This window comes from Haliaeetus albicilla, chromosome 14 (genome assembly GCF_947461875.1).
Source record: "Haliaeetus albicilla chromosome 14, bHalAlb1.1, whole genome shotgun sequence".
Classification (NCBI taxonomy): domain Eukaryota; kingdom Metazoa; phylum Chordata; class Aves; order Accipitriformes; family Accipitridae; genus Haliaeetus; species Haliaeetus albicilla.
Window position 1 is genome coordinate 4,344,866 of NC_091496.1, and position 6,269 is coordinate 4,351,134.

General features: G+C 49.8%; 1 long non-coding RNA gene across 1 annotated transcript; it reads left to right on the top strand.

Moving 5' to 3' along the window:
- The first annotated feature begins 618 nt into the window (after positions 1 to 618).
- Positions 619 to 3,805, top strand: LOC138688930 (uncharacterized). Its single transcript, XR_011327707.1, has 3 exons — positions 619 to 1,463; positions 2,486 to 2,699; positions 3,408 to 3,805. It is a non-coding gene; the product is annotated as an uncharacterized lncRNA (long non-coding RNA).
- Positions 3,806 to 6,269: the final 2,464 nt, after the last annotated feature.

Here is a 6,269-nt window from a genome sequence, read left to right on the forward strand (position 1 = left end):
TTTCTTTTTAGCATCAGGAAATAGGGAAATCCCAAGGCACAGGGATTCGTGCTGCATCTCATTCTTGTTAGAACAGAAATGTAAGAGCACAGCCTTATGTCTTATATCCAGATGGTGTTAATACACCCTGAGCTTTCAGCCCTGTAGATATGAGCAGCAAGGGACAGGGGACCGAAGCTCTGCTCCCACCGGACTGTGCCTCCTGTGCAGGACGTCCCGCTGCCCTGCATGGGCAAGCCTGAAGGCTGGTGCTTGCCTGCCCACCTCCCAGCAGTTTTAATGCACTGTCTCTCCAGCAATTTGCTTTACAAGATAAACCAGCTAACCTTGGGGATGGCTAAAGCAGGTGCCAGAGATTTTGCAAGGATGCTTAAAGCTCGACAACCTCACCTATATGGAAAACAGGATCTTTCCCAAGAAGATGACTAACCCTTTCCTTGCTTCTCTCCTGCTTCTTATTCCTCCTGTAGAAAGAATGTGTTTTTTTCCAAAGCAGTTTTTAAGCATCTCACCACTTCATAGCCCTTGAGTTGTTTTTCCTCTCCCAGTCTCTAAGGTGTGATCTCTAGCTTCCACTGGAGAGCTTGCAGCAAGTCAACAGCTCAGGAATCCATGTGGTCCTGCCAAGACAAAGGTCTTCAACTCATCACAGATTTCTCCACCTTTTGCCGTGGGCAGAAAGCTAGGTAACTTTTTTGGACTTTGCTGCTTCGAACTTGTAAAACTCGTATAGCAACTGTGAACGAAAACTCAAATGATACTCTAGCAAAACACACAAAGCTCCTCCAGCACCCACTCCTCTTGTGAGAATGGGAAGAGAAAACCAGTGGCTTGTGCGTCATTTCAGGAAAATGTTGGGATTCTGCAATTGTAGTGATGCAGAGTTGTCAATGGGAGAGGATATGGCCTGGAGCAATTCCCAATGACTCGTCTTCCCCTGGATGGATGCTTTCTACCTGATAATTTCAAAGTGTTTTTCTTAGTTTTATTTCTATCCAGCAGGTTGCTTTATTCATGGGCAAAGCCTAACGGTCTTTGTTTTTCCTGCAGCGTTTCTGCAGGCAAAGCTTGGGGAACATAAAAGCCTGGGATCTTGAGGCTGCTATCAGTTTTTATATTAAAAAATAATGATGTGGTTATCATAAAATCAATACATAATTTTTTTTTTCTGATTTAAGGGAAAAAAAAGGGGGGGGGGGGGCTTAACTGCACGGCAAGGATTTGCCTCACCAAGCCCGGACTGTGTGAAATAGAATTGATTATTTGTCACTCTGGATGCATCAGAAGAAGGATGGAGATGTTTCTCCAAATGTGATGTTTTCTTTTCAGTGCCAGGTGGGTGTGTGGTAGCAGTTCAAAGCCATGGAAATCAGTGGAGAGGGGAGACTGAGTTTCCTGCATGGGAAGAGCAAAATCACGTTTAAAAACCTGCTTGAGCAGGCAGCTGCAGAAAAGCCACCAAGGTATGTGACATCTGACAGTGGGTGGTGCTGCTGTGATAATTACTACATGTAGATCACTCCTGGGAAATGCTGTCCTGTTCCCTACTGGGACCTTTCTCTCCAAAACCCAAAAGCTGTTGCCTGTGTGCAAAATGGGAGACCAAGGATCCGGAGCTGTGCAAGGGACTGAGAGTACCTGCTCCTAAGTGTTTGACCTGTATCTCTCTAATCCAATCTTGTCTCAACACCTTTATAGAGCACCTAATCTTTGTGATATGAAGATGCCAGCTCTAATACCAGAGGTTAGCAAAAAGTAATCTGTCTAGGTCAGGTTGCAGCGCACATGGGGTTTGGCTGGAAAGTCTCCAAAAGCTCATCATTCCCAGTCCCTGCTGCATCTTAAGCCTTGATGACCTGGTTGTGCTGCCCGCTCTCCCAGCAGAAATGGCATTGCCATTGCTAGCGAGAGGCCACAAGCCTCTCTGCAACTTTCCCTTCTGCTAAATTTGCAAGGCTGAAGCGTCAGGCTGGCGATCAACACGTGGGGAGAGCTCGCTGTGTGAAAGGGAGCTGGGTACCAGGTCTCTGTGGCTGCTGGAGCGTGGGAGGATTAGCAAAAAGGCCTTGAAAACGTGGGCACGGGCTGAAAACAGAAGCCTCGGGGCTATAAACAACGCGCTGATGGTCAGTGGCTGGTCACTGAAGTGCAACCTTGAGAGACTGGCTTAGGTGTCACAGCAGCAGCTCAGCAAGAAAACGGCTGAGCGGTGGGATAAGGGGCCTGATGCTGCCTGGGAAAGCAGCACCTTCAAGCAACGTGTAACCCAGGGGGTGAGGATAAAAGTCTGCCTGAGCACTCAAACGTCTTATAAAAGGACAAAATAGGATTATGCGAGCCAGATCGATCATATAAGCACGGCCCACGACATACTCGCCACTAGCAATTACAAGCACTCTTGTCTTTCTTGGGTTTGTGCCACGCAAGCCATTCAAAAGATTATAAATATTTTAAACAAGCTGTTTGCATTATTACTTGCTTGTAGAATACAACCCTGGTAGTGAAGGAGATCCCCATGACTGATTCTCGGGCTGAAACGACTGCATGGCTCCAGCTCAAGAAAAGCACCGACACCCCTGTCTCACAGATTGCTACCACCCGTTATCGTACCATACCACTAACTGGAAAGGGAGGTCAGTTCAATACTGGTTTCCTGGCTGGGCAGTCACCGAGATGAAGCTCCGTTCCTCCCTGTATAGGTAAAGATGTCTCTGCTTCCCTTAGATACGTGCAGAAATGCCAAGTAGCTTAGCTCAGCTCCTGTGCTCCTTGATACAAAGCCCCGTTCTGCACACCTATTGATTCGGTGCAAGATGGGGAAGTTAAATCTCCATCTTGGCCAAAAAGGGTTTTTCTGGAGTTAAGGATGAAGCTGAGAGCTGCAGTCGCAGCATCTCGGTCAAATGTGGGTTTTAAACCTGGGAGAAAGGTAAAAGGGCTCTTGGCTGGGTCAGTTTTAACTAAACAACCACCCTAAAATATTAATGGTCATTAAATTATGCTTTTGTTTGCTTCGGAGACAGCTTCCTACAGGACACGGCTGGGAAAGGTGCTGGCAAACATCGCTGCTCCGAGTGCCTCTCCTGTGGAAACCAGAACTTGGGAAGGTCTTGAGAAGCCATCTGGACCATCCCTCAGCCCCAGGGCAGGATCAGTGCTGGCTAAGACTGTTCCCAGCGTATTTGCCCAACCTGTTCCAAAAACCTCAAGTGATGCTGAGCCACCCGCCACCCTCTCTGACCGTGCAGCCTGGTGTTTGTGCTCTGTCAAGAGGAGAGATGTCCTCATTTCACCATCCTGGACCATATTTTATTTAGTTTAATCTAAAATCTAAACCTGTTTTTGGGACCAGCTTGCTTCTCAGCGGTTTTCTTTTATTATTATAATTTTTATGTTGTTCTTTTTAGATCCCAGACAGAAATGCTGTTGAACAGTGAGTAAGGGGTGAAGATCCTAGTGCACCAGAAATCCCCAGACTATGTGTGAGGGCTCCCCTGTTTATTTAAACTGCCTGGCACCACTTAGATGCCCAAGGTGCTTTCTCTGGGCGAAAAACAATGGTATCTAATATGGGAATGAGGCATTGAGGTGCTCCAACTCCTACGATGGCCTTGGCTGGAGTTTGGAAGCTGCTTTCTAGAAATTGGCCATGGGGAAAACAGAAAGCAGATGTGTGGAGACCAAGGATGGTCCCATCTGAGATCTTTCTAGGCCAATGCACAGAGCAACTGGAGCAAATCCCAATTATCAACCAGATGCTTTATTCACTTTAAGATGATTTCCTGGGGGCCAGATTCAAGGGAGGATGTAGGTCCTGGGTGAACGGCCTTGGTTTTGCCCATGGAATGCAGAGAAGTAGGTGCTTTGCTGCTGAACAGGCACCTCTTAAATCCCAAAACACTCCTGGAGCATCAGGAGCAGCCCTCCATCCAGTCGGCTGCCTCGAGGCTGGGTGCTCGCCCCGGGATTATTTAAGCCTTTTCACCATTTCATCCAAGGGGGTGGCAAAGCCTCTCTGCCTCCCTGACCAGGTGGTGGAAGCATCTTAATGGGAACCTTAACCACCAGCCTCTAATACAGGACCTGAACACACCTACGATGCTGTGAGATGCTCCTACTGGGAAGTTTTTGGAGCTGAACTGACAGAGTCCAGGAAAGATCAATGTTGCAGAAAAAAAACCAGCCGAGGAGTTAGGCATCTTCCAAGCTATGCAGGCACGGAGCAGGATGTTATGGACAACAAATTTGGACCTAAACATCCAAACATGGATTTTGATGGACACGACACCCAATTTCATTATTGAGTCTAACCCTGAGTATATCACATTGTTTCTTTTGCCATGCCCTCGAATCATGTGCTGGAAATATTCTTCCAGAGATGAACTGCTGATCCCTATTTATCCCAGGCAATAAACCTGTAAAAATCTGGATTTGTGTTTTATAGAGATTTGGAAGCTCATCACTTCAAGGAATGTTCCCAGAGTACAGCACCAGGTTAGAGTCGAGCTCTTGTTCCTGCCAGGGGCGGCTCAGCTGAGCTCCGGGGCGGTAGACAGGGAACTGGGGGGAAAAAAGTTTTACCAGCAAGATAACAGCATGTCCTCCACGATGCCCTGTGGATCCAGGATGCCTGGAGACGCAGCATTAGGTCAAGCTGCCAACCGTCCCAGGAGGTACCTGCCCAGGGCCAGATCCTGCACAGGGACCCTCATGGATAGATGCTGGCACTTGAGCACAGCTCTGCTCGCTTGGGTTCCCTGAGCAAGCCGGGGCAGCGCCAGGCTCTCCTCCTTTAGTTGCTCCCCATTGCTGAGCCGTGAGCTGTACTGGGATGGCTGCAAGACCCTGTGCATGGAGTGGGGCTCAGCACCTTCCAGCAAGGGGTGGAAGGAGCCTGAAGGACACAAGAGGGGCTTCACGGGCTGTGGAGTAGCATCAGGGCTTGCTGAACTGCCTCCAGAAAGCGCTGGCTGCTGCTGCTGGAAAATGCGGTGAAAAGCAGGTTGCTGTCATGCCGCCCTGGCCTCGGGCATGGCTGGGGTGTCCTTCTCTTGCACGTGGGTGTTGGGCCACGTGGAGCGAACAAGGGCTTTTCTTTACCTGCTGGGCTATGTCTGGCAGCGGCACGTGGATGTCTAGCCCAGCTGCCTTGAATTTTCCCTGCCTGCGGCCCTTTAGGGTTGCTAAATGTCCTGGGAAATTCCATTTTGGGATGATTTTTCCCCGAGAAAATGGTTGCCTGCCCAATTTGACTGCGCAGAGACCCAGCCCCAGCCTGTCCTGCCATGTTCTTCAGGGGCAGGGAAGAAACCAGCTGCTGTAACTGGTTGCTGGAGGGAAGCCCAGCAGCCCATGCCACTAAATCTTCTATGCTTTTGTCCCTCACACAGTGCTGAGGCTCAGGTACATCTCCCCATGCAGCAGCCATCCCTCCCGGAGCAGGGCAGAGGCAGCAATGCCATGAAAGATGTTGATGTCCCTGCCATCCCTGCTGGAATTACAGCTCTCATAACAGAGCCCGGGGAGCACTTTTTTTGGAGTCCTCCTCACCCACTGGCTTAAACGGGTTTCTCCAGAGAGGGGTTAAGCCAAATCTGGCAGACTCTGCACTGGAGCGGTTGAAGAGTGTTCACTTTCAGCATCACGGTGGTCTGGATGGGGCTGGAGCCTGCAGTAGATGGGCAGGGAGGCTTTGTACCACCACGGCCACCGGCACAGGGATGTTTTGAGGAAGGTCTTGGTGACTCCAGAAAGGAGGAACAGTTCTGCAGGGAGCAAAGACACAGCAGAGAGCTCATGGTATCACTGTTAACCACCAAGATGGATGCAGGGGGTCCAGTCCTGGGTAGCTTAAGGAGTTGCTCTTGAAGTAGCTCCAAGCCGATGCCTCTTTCTACCTCCAGGGAGGGCAGCAAAGGAACTACAGTAAAAATAAACAGCTCTCCCAGGTGATAATGCTCCACCTTCTGCTGCAACCTGAGCTGCAGGTTGAATGGTAGAGATTAAGCCACATGGACCTGATCGTGCTCCAAAAGTCTAGGCTCAGCTCATGTCTCATGCCAGCCCCGCACCAGCTGTCCCTGCTGTGATCCCAGGAGAAGGGGATTTGCACATCCTCAGCATGGGGGTTAGCACGGCAGGATCTGAACCTCCAGTTGCGCAGGTGGGATACCCCTCTCAAATGCCATTTACCTCCCCGGTCTCTCCTCCCAGGCTCCCAACAGCACAACTCCTCCGGCTGAGCATCACCCAAGGACCACCACAAATGC